Raw genomic sequence first — 14,854 nt, forward strand, 5'->3', positions numbered from 1 at the left:
TTTATTTATATTTTAGCAAGCTCAATATGGCCCCTCAATCCCCACCGATATCCATGTCCTAATCCACATAATTAGTGAACATTTTGTCTTACATGGCAAATGGAATTTTTCAAATGTAATTAATGGAAGAATATTGAGTTGGGGAGATTATCCTGGATTAGCCAGGATGACTCAATATATCATCATGAGCACACTAATAAGAGGGAGATAGTCAGTCAAAGAAGGCAATTTGAGGATAGAAACAAAGATTGTAGTGATGTGAACACATAAACCAAGGAATGTGGGCAGTGCTTGTAGAAGCTTGAAAAATTCAAGAAAGTTAACTAGTTTAGCTTCTAGAACCTCCAGAAGGAACACAGTCTCTGCTGGCAACTTGCTCTTAACCAGCGAAACCGATTTTGGAATTCTGTACTTCACGACTATAAGATAATAAATTTGTATTGTTTTACACACTTTTGGTGGTAATTTGTTATAACAGTGATGGAAAACTAATATAGCCTTATAGACTAGAATTGACTGGGATGACGGAAGTGGTTCAAAAGAATAACACGATCCAGTTTTAAAGGGACTGTGGTTGCCATAATTAATTGTGGGTTGAATCTATTCTGGCATCTTGCATTAATGGTCAGTAAATCTGGATCATATTTATGTATATTATCTTGTATGTTAATTCATGCTTTCAGTTTCTCATTTACTATATAGTTCAAGGAACAACTTTACTTCTAAATAGAGCTTTTTCTACTAATTGTATCATCTAAAAGAATTCCCATGAACAAAACTCTTTTAGATTTGCTTTCTGTTTCATGTCACACATACTTGAAAGGCATACCATTCCACATATCCTCTACCCTTTTCCAATTAGACTAGTCTACTTTAAAGAACCTAGTCTTATGTTCATAAAGTTGGTTATCAGACTGATATTTCTATCTGATATGGATTTTAGCTTCTGAGCTGAGTTGGTGCTAATCAATACTGGAATGATAAGGACTGTATTAATAATTATTATTTTGCTGACATCTCAATGGTGATAGTTGTGTGTAAATGTATATAGAGAAATAAATGTATATAGAAAAAACAATACATTACTTGTTTTAGAGACGTCTCTATCGCATGAACATCAGCACATGTTCAATAATAAAGAGAGTCATCAAGCTCCTGAAAAGCATGTAGATGATACTGCCTAATTAGGTCACATTTAGGAGCCCAACAAATTCTTCAGAAAATCTAACTTTGACTTTTTCATGGGTATTTTAACATCCTGCTTACTACACCCTAATATTTTTGGAGAATGTTCATCTTCCTCCATGCTTATCTGGTGTATTCAATTTAGTAACGGTCCCAGATTTTCTGAGTGTTTATTTTTTTAACAGGAAATTTTAAGGACAGTTTCTAAGAACATCTAACTCTAAACAGGATCAGGACCTAGGTCACCCTGAGATTTATTTTTGGAATGATGCCTTACTATATTGAAACACAAAATGTTTCTATTGCCTCCACTGAGATCGACAGTTTTCTGTTTTAATATGTTAAATAACTCTCAATTTGATAAAATGGAAAGTGGTGAAATTGACAGTTCATTTTTTCCTTAACATACATCATTCCCCAAATGACCTAAATCCATTTCTATGCGTTAAACTATTTCCACATTACAAATAAAAATATATATAATGATTTGGATTTCTAAAAACATTCTCTTGAAACAGAATAAATTTTAAGGATATTTCTTAAATATAGAGAGTAACATTTTTATGTGTTTTTACCAAAATAAAAAGTATTTCAGTATAATATACCTTGTCACTGTTCAGACAACCTTGGCTTTAACTACATTAATTTTAATAATCATTTATATTAACCAGATAGCAGAGTCAATTTACATATCCCAAATTAATATTGGCAGTCATAATACATATCTTTATCCTTTCTCATTATTTGGCTTAGCCATGACAACCAAATTAACCTGATCTTCAATTTACATTGTGCTTTGTAGACATAAGCAATGTCACATTTTTTGTCTTAATTAAATCTCTCTTATCAAAATGAACCTAATTTCTTATAGTCCATCATCAGCATAGACAAATCAGAGGGTGATTGTTGTTTTCACATTACCATATTTATATTATTTCTAAGCTATAAATTGAATTAAATTTAAGATTATTTCTCAAGTTGTGTTTTTTTTTTTAACTTTTTTACAAAGTTTTAAAAATAGTAACTGTCTTTAAGAATAAAGAATTCCAAGCTAGGTATACAATCAGAGTAGATATAATTTATATTGAAGTTTTATGAGAGGACTAATATATTATTTTTGTATTACACTTTTTTTACAGAGTCAAGCATGGGCAGTACTTCCCAATAGTTGTTCTATATCTAATTAGATGGCATTTATTTCACCATTGTTGAACATTGGTGTTCTTTTGTTTGTTTGTTTCTTCTTCTTCTTCTTTTTTTTTTTTTTTCAGGCAAGGCAACCCTTGGTTGACCTCACAGATTTCAAGGACCTTGTCAGCTTACAATTCCTTATTTTTTTTTTTTTATTTTTTTTTATTTTTTTTTATTTTATTTTATTTTATTTTATTATTTTATTTTATTTTTTATGTCTATAGCACCTGGTCTCCCTAGGTTGTCTCCCATCCAAGAACTAACTAGGCCCGACCCTGCATAGCTTCCAAGATCAGACAGGATCAAGCTTGTTCAGGGTGGCATGGCTGTAGACATGCTGAGTAGTAGTGGCTTGAAATAAATTTTGTATGATTTGTATTGTTAACAATTCATTATAACTTGGGTGAGATAAGAATCTATTCCTTAAACATTTAATGAATAAAAAATATATTCTTCCTAGAGAATTAAAAATAAACAATTGTTTATAATGAATAACTATAGAATTAAAATTCAAGCTCTTTAGCTTGTCAATGTTTTCTCCTAAATAAGAAAAAAATCAGTTTTTTAACAAAATTATAAGTAAAAGTTATAACTGATGTTAATTTTTACATTGACTTAAGATTGAATTTCCTATTCTTTCTGAATTTTTAAAAAGTATACCATATGTTTGTATATGTTTGTACTTAAACTTTTAGTTGTACATACAAATACAAACGCTTGAGAGGACATTATTCTTTGGTTCTGCTTATAGAAATGATCACTGCCCACATTTGGGCCAGAGTGTGATGGCCTGTCTGTGTTAGAACTCAAGCCATATATTTAGTTTATTATGAAATAATTACAGAGCTACATTATTTTGCTAATATACAGAAACAGAACCCCTCCTCACCAAAAAAAAAAAACTTGCCACATTTTTTCCTTAAAAACATGGAATAACGACAGTTCTAGCATCTTTGAAAATTTTGGTAGTGAAGAGGAAAAGGGCTAGGACTAACAGGTGAATATTAATATGTTCTGATCAATGAATGTTGCAGACAAAATTATATAACTTTCCTGAGAGAGTTAGAGACAGAATCACAGAAAAACAGACATTTTTAAGTAGTGCAACATGTCATTTTAAGGTGGGCAATGGAATTTGGCAATAAATCCTGTGTTAAATGGCATTACATACAATGCATAATATCATGTGGCTAATATGATGACAAGATGCAAGGAATACAAAAGGAAGGCATTGCAATGGAATATGTTACTGACTATCCTATTTAACTGAGGTGAATAGAGGTAAAAGATCATTTGGAAGTAAGATGATCATTGATGGTGAATGTATTTGCTTTACCGTTCCTTTGACACACCCATTTGAATTTTAGAATGTCACTTCGATAAGGTAAGAGTGTGTGCACCATTAGTTATTTCTACTCAGCTAGTAAGTAGTGGGGAAAGTTTCCTCGGGAAATCACTTAATTTTCTTAACTGTAAAATAAAGTGTAAAAGAATACCATATAACTTATTGTATAACATTGCTGTGAAAGTTAAAATATATTTATTAAATACTCTGTACAGATCTTGTCATGTGGTAGGGGTGCTATCAATGTTAGCTGTTATTTTTATTTTACATTGTTATTATTATACTACTTATAATTTATTTACATACCTGTTGAATCCATCAGATTGTGAATTCTTTATACACATAATGCATTCCTATGAGCTTGCATATTTCCAATACGAACATTGTATCAGGTACTAACTGGCCATTAAATGAATGTGTGTTGAATTGATGAATAATTGCACACACATACAGCAGAAAGATAATGAATGAAATTTGAATGTGTAATTATGAAAAAAAAAACTTTTATTAAAAGGGGGAAATGTGAGCTTATTCGATGTTGGTACCTCAATTCAAAAGAAAGTTATCAAGAAGGATATAAAAAGGAATGAGTGGAGAAGAAATTTAAGCATAGGGACAGTATAAGAGATATCAAAACAAAAGGAATATTATTCTCTCTATATATTAAAAATGTGAGGACTAAATTTTTTGATAAGCATCCTCTGTCTATTATAATAATTTTGAAAATATAATCAATTAAAATAGGAATGAGATACCCCTCTACAACTTTTTGAATTACTAAAATCTCGAACACTAATAACACCAAACGCTGGCCTGGATGTGGAACAGCATGAACTCTCATTCATTGCCGGGGGAATGCAAAAAGGTACAGCCACTTTGAAAGACAGTTCGGCAGTTTCTTACAAAATTAAAGAGACTCTTATCAGATGACCCAGCAATCGCACTCCTTGGTATTTACTCCAAAGAGCTGACAATGTATGTCTGCAGTCTGCACAAAAACCTGTACATGGATGTTTATAGCAGATTTACTGAATTTTGCTAAAACCTGGAAGCAACCAAGATGCACTGCAGTAGGTGAACGGATCAACAAATTATGGTACATCCAGACAGTGCAATATTAATTAGTGGTAGAAAAAAATAAGATATCAAGTCATAAAAAGACATGGAGACATCTTAAACTCCTATTACTAAGTAAAAGAAACCATTCTGAAAAGGCTATGCAGATTCTATAATTCCAGCTGTATGAAATTCTGGAAAAAGGCAAAACACTCGATACTATTTTAACTAGAATTTTAAAGCCACTGCAAACATATAAGTCAAGGATTCATTCTTAGTTTAATATATTCTTATTTGTTAATAAGTTTGTTAATAAAAGATCACCTTTTGACGTTCCTAGTAAATGTTTACATTCACTTGCTTTTACTTAAAATAAAATCAGCAACATACTACAAAGAAACCTCTAAGGAATGGTGTTTAACCTGCAGGAGCTTGGAAGTGAGCTACTTGCCAAGAAAAAAATAGTTTCTAAATTTAGATTCTCGGTAGATGAGAAGCACACAGCCAAACTATCACTGGCTGTCCCATTATATACAATGATAAACAATTCCATAGGCAGTATTTCTACTGCGTGATAGTAACTTATTCCAGGTATGGAATTCTCAATTGCTTAGTAAACAGTTTGCTAAAGCATACCTATTCAAAGTTAACATATGTTATTAAAGATAGGAGAAGAGACAGTTGTAGTCTTGCAGTTGATTTTCAATAACCACAGCGCTCAGAGAGGGGAAAAAATGAGAAGAAATATGAAAAATGGTAGGTAAATAAAACTGGATTTTTAAAATTTTCCAATGAATTTTTTACCTAAGTTTACCAAAATAAATATAAATTCTTACTCATTTTCCTAAACTATGATATTTAAATACAGTGACATATTTGTTTTCTACATTCTTTTTTCATTTGCACGAAGTAGCCACCAGTGTCCTGCTTCTCTTTACCTGAGGGACAGACATAAGCTTGATGATTCGTTATCTCTCTGCTGTGAGCCATAAAGTTCAAGTGGTCCACATGAGGTTTGAGTGATCTCATTACTGGAAGCACTATGAATCTGAATACCTCAAATAGTTACAGTTTCTGGAGCATGCAAAGAGTACACTGGAAGTCAGTGGGAGATTACTTCTATCAAATTAATTTAGCAGAAAATCTCTCCCCTACTAGGAGTTTTAACATTTAAGGTATTTCCTTAAATAGTGAGAGGATCTTAAGGATATACAAAAGGCAAATAGAAAATATCTTTATTATGATAAATGGCAGGTACTGTAACCAATATATTACCCTAGGATAATTTTGGAGATGTTCTTGCATTGATATTGATTAATGTCTTTCAGTATGTAATGTCTCATGATTTTGCCATCAATATTGGGTACTCTTCATTTCTCATTCAAAAAGACTTTGACTTTGAGTAGCTCAGTTAACTATACATATACAGACTTATTGTTTTAATGTCACAGATACAGCCTAGCAACTTACAAATTTGTGCAAAAAGCTTTGTATAAAGGTTGAAAAGACGACAAAATTCAGTAGATCTTGATATCAATAACTAAGCGTGAAACATCTCTACTTCGAAAGAGTAATCTCTATGGAAAATGTTTCTGTTACATTGATTCAATAAATGCATTTAGTTTAGAGGATTTATTGAGTAAGAATATAGTACTAGATATACATAGTGCTATATTAGAAATAAAAGAAGGATGAAGACAAAATAAAAGGAAAGGAAAAATAAGAAAATAATAAGCATCATAGAAAGATGTACAAAACTAGTGATAGCTAAGAATTTCTTTTTCTTTTTTAAAGAAAGTTTTCCTTGGAGGATGAGTCAAAAGCAAAATTTTAAAAGAAGGTGGAATGTTGATTGGCAAGGAAAATTTAAGGCTAAACATGGGTAAATCACTATATTCAGAAATTATACTAAAATATTTTACATGCAATTTGGTGAAAGGTTGGTCTGTTCTTTAATTTGTCAGGATGTGTTGTTAAAAATTGGTCTAAGGTTGAAGAAAAGAGCCTTTTGAAATCTTGAAGAAAATGTGGTTTTGATAGTAATTGGGATCATCACTTATTCCTAAAGGAAGGTTATTTTTCCAGTTTAATAAGGGATTTTATTAAGCCTGGTAAGTGAATGAATATGCTGAAAGAGAAAAGCAAACTGCTTTAAATTCAAGGCTGACTTTTATTGCTCAGCTAGTCAGTTGCTTCCATTAGATTTCCAAGCTTTCCACTTTTCTCTGCCTTACTTTGTTCGTCTGCTTATATTATAATGCCTGTAGAGTGCTTACCAGGAGCCAGCACATAGTAAATGTCCCAAAAAATGAGTTAATAGAAACTATATCTATATCTATATCTATCTATTACTACTGTGATATATGTACTACTATTACTATATATGATATATCTACTACTATTGATATATATATATATTTTTATATTTTTTCATGAAAAATTACATAGTTTAAGAAACTAAGATTGCATTTGCAATGGCCATTTTAATCCATCCTGTATGTGAGCTAATAAATATTTAGTAATAGAAAGGCTCCCCTGAGATTTGTTAGCTGATGCACAATGTATTTATTAGTACCTAAATAAGCAGACTTCATTTTGATTATATGGCTCTATGTAATGTTATTCATTTGTTAAATAAATATTTTAATCAACTCAAGAAATATTTTAAAATAGTCTTCTAATTTTTTTTCACTTTCTATTTCTACTAAAATTTTATTTTGGTAGAAAAAGTAAATCCAGACAAACTGCATTACATTTGGTTTCCAAATTTAATAATTGAAATGTGATAATTTGGGATGGAACTTTAATGTTAGGATTATTTATATGCAATGTGCTTTTTGTTTCTTTGTTTAACTAATCATAGAATAAAAAGATCATAGTGAAGATATTCATTTTAAATATATGAATTACCTGGAACAATGTTAACATTTAGAAATTTTTCATGAGGGCAATGAAAAATTAACTTCTATGAAAACCTTTTAACTCAACCCTACCCAAATGAAATTTTAAGCTACCCAGACCTCTTCATTTTTGAAATATTCAGCCACTATCTATTATTGTATAGACACATGATAAAAATGTAAAATCTTTAGTGGAAATGAGAATTTAACCTTGTCATGTTGAGCTTGTTAATCTTTATTTAACATCACCGTCATAATACTGCAAGAGTTTTAATAAGTGAGTCCACCTACCACTAAAGCAGAGATTGTTTAAAGGTTAATATCGTTTGTCTAAAAATCAATCTGCATCTTTCTGATGATATAAGCGTAAAATCAACTGGCCAAATTGCTTTCATATATGCCCATTATATTCAGTATCTCTGTGATTATCCAGTCTTATATCTGTAAACTTTAAGTAGATTTTAATCCTGCATGTTCTTGCCTACTTATTAACTCAAATATTTTTAGTTTGAAACAAAGCATATAATTATAAAAGTAAAGTATGTTCACTTAGGCATACACGTAAATTATATACATAAATTATCTGAGTATAAATTATTTTGTTTGAATTCTGAGACTACATATAATTAATCATCAAGCTGAGAAGAATTTTTATACTAGTTTCTGGAAAGTAGAAGGTACAAAATACTATTCATATACAAAGAGGGAAAACATTTAAAATTTGATATAAAGAAAACAGATTCGGTTGGCATTAACTTTCTAAAATAGTTATTATTTTAAAACACTACTTTGCATTACGTCCACATGCCACTAAATTGTTTTTCTTTGGGGGGGGGTTCTTTTTTATTATTTGTTAAGCTAATATTAAAAATCATGTTAAAATGTAGTTTTTAAAACAGAGTTTAAGCAGAAACAAATATAAAACTCTCCATGTAATATGAACCCAAAGTTAAACAAATAATTATTTTATTTTTTAATTATTTTTTATTTCATTTTATTATTAGTTTCAAGTATACAATACATCAGTTAGATGTTTGTGTAGTTTGTGAAACAATCCTCCTAATTGCTCTTTCTCTCCTCTGGCTCTCCATCTAGCCATTACATTACTGCTGACTTCATTTCCTATGCCTAGCTCCCCGTGACCATCCATCAGCTGCTAATTTGTACTTCTTTAACCCTTCACCCCATTTGCCCAGCCTTCTAACCTCCCTCCCCTCTGCCCATCACCAGATTTTCCTCTGTATTTGTGAGTCTGTTTTTGATTAGCTTGTTCTTTTTGTTTCTTAGATTACACATATATGTGAAGTCATATGATATTTATCTTTCTCTGTCTGACTTGTTTCACTCAGCATAATAACCTCTAGTTCCATCCATGCCATTGCAAATGGTAGGATTTCATTATTTTTAATGGCTGAATAATATCCCATTGTATACATGAACCTTCACTTTATTCGATCATCTGTTACTGGGCATTTAGATTGCTTTCATATCTTGGCTATTGTAAATTGTGCTGCTGTGAACATAAAGGTGCATAGATCTGCATGAATTATTGTTTTGGGTTTTCTTTTTTTTTTTGGTTAAACAACCAGAACTACAATTGCAGAATCAAAAGGTATATCCATTTTAAATTATTTTGAGAAATCTCCAGATTGTTTTCCATAGTGGCCGTACAAATTTGCAATCCCACCAATGGTGTATGAGAGTTCTCTTTTCTCCACATTCTCGCCAACACCTGTTATTCTTTGATTTATTGATGACAGCCATTCTGACAGGTGTCAAATGATATTTCATTGTGGTTTAAATTTGCATTTCTCTGATGATTAGTAACCTTGAGCATCTTTTGATGTATCTATTGACCGTCTGTATTTCTTCTTTGGAGAAATATCTGTTCAGGTCTTCTGCCCGTTTTTCAATTGGATTGTTTGTACTTTTGTTGTTGAGTTGAATGAGTTCTTTATATAGTTTGGATATTAACCTTTTCTTATCTGAGTTGAATGAGTTCTTTATATATTTTAGATAGTAACCTCTTCTTATCAGATGTATCATGAGTGAATATTTTCTTCCATTCAGTTGGTTGTATTTTTGTTTTGATGATAGTTTCCTTTGCTGTACAAAAACTTTTTAGTTCGATGTAGTCTCATTTGTTTATTTTTTCTTTTGTTTCCCTTGCCCAAGGAGATATATCTGAAAACAAATTACTATTAGCAGTATCAGAGAGTTTACTGCCTATGTTTTCTTCTGAAAGTTTCATGGATTAAGGTCTTACCTTTAAGTCTTCAATACATTTTGAGTCTATTATTCTTTTTTTTTTTTTTTGCATGTATCTATCCAATTTTCCCAGCACCATTTATTGAAGAGACTGTCTTTACCCCATTGTATATCCTTGCCTCCTTTATAATATATTAAGTGAGTGTTTAGGCATGGATTTATTTCTGGGCTCTCTATTCTGTTCTATTGATCAATGTATCTGTTTTTATGCCAATACCATGTTGTTTTGATCACTGTAGCTTTGTAGTATAGTTTGATACCAGGTAGTGTGATACCTCCAACTTTGTTCTTTCTCAAGATTACTGTGGCTATTTGGGGTCTTTTGTATTTCTGTATAAATTTTAGGATTATTTGTTGTAGCTCTCTGAAAAATGCCATTGGTATTTTGATAGAGATTACACTCAATCTATAGATTGCTTTGGGTAGTATGGCCATTTTAACGATGTGATTTTGATTCTTCGTACCCATAAACATGGTATATGTTTCAATTTAATTGTATCTTCTTAAATTTCTTGTTTCAATGACATAATTTTCTGAGAACAGGTCTTCTTTGGTTAATGTGATTCTTAGGTATTTTATTGTTTTCGAAGCAATCGTAAATAAGATTATTTTATTAATTTCTCTATCCAAAAGTTCATCAATGGTATATAAAACTGCAACTGACTTCTGAACATTAATTTTATATCCTACTACTTTACTGAATTAGTTGATCAATTCTAACAGTCTTTTGGCGGAATCTTTAGGGTTCATTATATAGTATCATGTCATAAGCAAAAAACAAGTTTTACTTCTTCCTAATTCAGATACTTTTTTTTTTCTTTCTTAGCTGTGGCTAGGATTTCCAATATAATGTTGAAGAGGAGTGGTGAAAGTGGGAATCCTTGTCTTGTTCCTGATCTTAAGGAAAATGCTTTTAGTCTTCCCCCATTGAGTATGATGCTATAGGTTTGTCATATATGACCTCTATTATGTTGAGGTATGTTCTCTATATTCCTACTTTGCTGAGAGTTTTTATCATAAATGGATACTGGATTTTGTCAATTGCTTTTTCTGCATTTATTGATATGATCATATAGTTTTTATCTTTCAATTTTTAATGTGGTGTATCACAGGAATTGATTGGATATTGTACCAACCTTGCATCGCCAAAATAAATCTAACTTTATCACGGTGTATGATATTGTTAATGGATTGCTGAATTCAGTTTGCTAATACTTTGTCGAGGATTTCTGCATCGATGTTCATAAGAGATATCCTATAGTTGTTTTTGTTTGTTTGTAATGTCTTTCTCTGAAATCAAGGTAACGGCAGCCTAATAAAAGGAGATAGGGAACCTTCCCTCTTCTTGAATTTTTTGAAATAGTTTGAAAAGAACAGGTATTACTTCTTTTTTAAATGTTTAGTTAAATTCACCTATGAAGCCATCTGGTCCAAGATTTTTGGTTTGGGGGAGTTTTTGATTACTAATTCGATTTCATCAGTGCATGAGATTAATGCTCAGGCTGACCGTGGGAAATGGCTGCACCCACAGGATATGAGTTGCTGTGTGGGGGCAGACCCTGTTGCGTGTGATTTTCCCTAGCAGGGTTGTGTATTTTTTGCAACCACCCTTTGTGTGTACCGCTTATGGGACTAGTCAGGAGTTACTCTATTGTGGTCTAGCACCCCCCTCTGGGTGTGCTGGTTTTGTGGTAGCTACAGAGTGATCCATAGATGATTGTTTCCTATGCTGGATCTATGAGTAAGTGGAAGAATCAATGCTGTAGGCAGCAGTTCGATTATCCCCGCTTGCTGACCTACGGAAGTGTAACAGAGGGACCAGTGCTCCTCAAGGCGTGACAGTGCCAGTCTCTGAAAATGGAAGCTCCTCTGGGTCATATGCGTGTTGGGTGCTGCAGGGACCCAGGAGTCTCCCGGATCTAAATTTCTTCCTGCCACTGCAGTGTCAGTTCACACACCAGCACTGTCTCTGTGGCTCCCTGTAACAGTTTTGAATGACAGCTAGGATAGCTGCAGCTGCTGACCTCAGGCTGCAAACGCCCCAGCTCTGTTTAAGAATTCCTGAAGCTGGCGGGCCTGAGTTTGTGGCCCAGCACTGAATGCCTCTCCCACAGGAACAGGCTTTTCATGAGCCACATGAACTGAGTGCTGTTGTTTGATGTTGACTTTGTGACCCAAGGAAAGCACAGGGTGGGACTGAGTTGCCTGGGAGCAGGCTTGTCACAGGTAATTTGTGGGTTAGGTAGGGCAACGTCTCAGTGACTCAGTGAGGCATGGGGCCATCAAGCCTGCACAGATTTGCTTCCAGCTCTGGGACTGCGGGCTCCCACCAAAGTCAGCTATCACTGCATGACCTACTGACATCTGTGATGGGCCCACAAAACCCCTAAGATCTGCCCAAACGATACTGTATCTTGTGCTGGCAGCAGTGACTTTCCTGTCACTTTATTCCCTGAACTTTGCTCACATTGCTGGCTGAAATCTGTTGCCCGTGCAGAATGTGCAACCCCAGAGAAAAGCAGGCCAGGGGAGGCTGCCTATCAATGGGCTGCAGGCACTTGTGGCTTTGGTGAGGCGGAATCTCAAGGAGACAAGTGCCATCAGCCAATGCAGCCTCGGTTTTGCTGCAACTTTGATGTCTGGGCGCGCCTGCAATAGTCACAGATCACATTGAGAACAGCTGCTGTATGAGACAGTCCCACATACCCCTGCGATCCCCCTATGAGATACTGCAGCTCTTGCAGGCAGCAGAGGTCTGCCTGCCACTGATTTCCGTGCGATGCCCACCCTGTGCCAGCCAAAGCTTGTTGCCTCTGATAGGAGATCAGAGGATGGGAGGGGCAGAGCTGTGGCCGTTCACCGTCGATGGGCCACCTGGAGCAATTTGTGGGTAGAGTGGGATAGGGTCTTGGAGAGACTATGACAGTGAGATCAATACAGCCTCAGTCTTGCTGTAACTTCAGTAACCTTTTACATGTTCCTACAAAAGTCATAGATCACAATACCAGCTGCTATCTGGGACTGGCCCACACAACCCTGATATCTGACCAAATTCATGTTGGCAGCAATGATCTGACTGAAAGTATGTTTGAAATGTGCCCTCATAGCGCTGGCCACTGGCTGGAAGCGTTTGGCCCTGAAAAGGTACAGGATGTGGCAGCCACCCAGCAACAAAAGCCCCTCTGTTTTTTACAGTCAGAGTTATTGAAAACACCCCTTTCTTGGTCTGGGGAGTCCTCGAATGAGGCCAGGACCCCCCCCCCTTCAGAGGAGCCTCTGCAGCCTTCTCTCCCTCCTGGTGAAGCCGAATTTGTGAATTTGCCCCTCCTACCGGCTTCGATGTGGATCCTTTATATTTTCAGACATAAGTATTGTGGTCAACTGGACTTCAGGTGATTCTCCACATCGATTATTTTGTTTTTCAGTTGTAATTTCGATGCCAGCCTGGGACGAGGCAAATCCTGTTTTTACCTAGTATGCCATATTCCCTAATCCCCATAACCTTTATTCTATAACTTTTCATCACAGCCAGATTCCTTGAACTAGAAATATGGAGATATTGTGTCTGCATCCTCATTACCCATTTATTCATCTTTCATAGCAGTATAATCTCATTTCCACTGAGTCCTCCATCAACAAGTTCACTATGACCTTCATGCAGGTATGGACAACCTTATTTCCCCTTTGTATTTTAGACCTTTGGCCAATCTTTTCTTTGTAACTCTTGATTTCTCAGTGTTCTTTCTAGTATGTTATCCAAGTTTCCTTGTAAATTTTCCAACTTTGTGTTCTCTGCCTTTATTCTTTTTAATCACTATCGCGTTTCAATTTCTACACTTTCTCCCCAGGACTTTTCATGTCATACATAATCCTTAGGAGACATTTTGGCCTCATATAGCACCAAAATTATTTAAATTCTGATGTTTCTCAAATAAATATCGCTAGTCTCAAACATTTTTTCAATGTGTAACTACTAACTAGACAAGAATAATAGATTTAAACAGATAATAAATTGAGTGAGATATTGAAAAATGTCAAGAGCAATAAAGTACTTATCTTTCTAGCAATTCTTCTAGAAATGTAAGACAAGAGTTAGAATTACATTTATAGGGATGTAGACCTGAAAAATTATATCGATGGTAGAGAATTATGAAACATTTTATTTATTTTTATAATGTGTTAGATTACATTTATTGGGTGACGTTGATTAATTAAAGTACATAGGTTTCAAGTGTATAATTCTGTAAGACATCTGTATATTGCATTGTGTGTTTATCACCCAAATTAACTTCTGTCACCATGTATTTGACCGCCTTTACCCTTATCTATTCCCTTTTCCTCTGGTAAACAGTAAACTATTATCTGTGTCTATGAGTTTTTGTTTGTTTGTCTTGTTTATTTGTTGCTTTCAATTTTATATCCCACATTTGAATGAAAGCACATGGTTCTCAGCCCTTTCCATCTGACATATTTCACTTAACATGATAACCTCAAGATCCATCCATGTTGTCGCAATTGGCAGTATTTCATGTCTTCTTATTGCTGACTGATATTCCATTGTATATATGTACCACATCTTCTTTATCCAATCATCTATCAAAGGATACTTTGGTTGTTTCCATGTCTTCGCCACTCTGAATAATGCTTCAATGAACACTAGAGTGTATATATCTTTACATATAAACGTTTTCAATTTTGGAAGAGATACCCAAAAGAGGGATTGATGGTTCATATGGTAATTCTATTCTTAATTTTTTGAGGAAACTCCATACTGTTTTCTATAGTGGTTGTACCAATTTACATTCCCACCAGCAGTGTATGAAGGTTCCTTTTTCCCCACAGCCTCTCTAATACGTGTTATTACTCGTCTGGTTGATCATAGCTGTTCTGATAAATGTTAGGTGGTATC

At 34.0% G+C, this 14,854-nt stretch overlaps 1 protein-coding gene across 6 annotated transcripts in view; it reads left to right on the forward strand.

Annotated features, from left to right (window-relative positions):
• CDH12 (cadherin 12) overlaps window positions 1-14,854 on the forward strand; it is an 812,943-nt gene that overhangs the window by 330,093 nt on the left and 467,996 nt on the right. The window lies entirely within an intron of this gene.

The sequence above is a fragment of the Rousettus aegyptiacus genome, unplaced genomic scaffold (assembly GCF_014176215.1).
Source record: "Rousettus aegyptiacus isolate mRouAeg1 unplaced genomic scaffold, mRouAeg1.p scaffold_m13_p_8, whole genome shotgun sequence".
In the NCBI taxonomy this organism is placed as follows: Eukaryota; Metazoa; Chordata; class Mammalia; order Chiroptera; family Pteropodidae; genus Rousettus; species Rousettus aegyptiacus.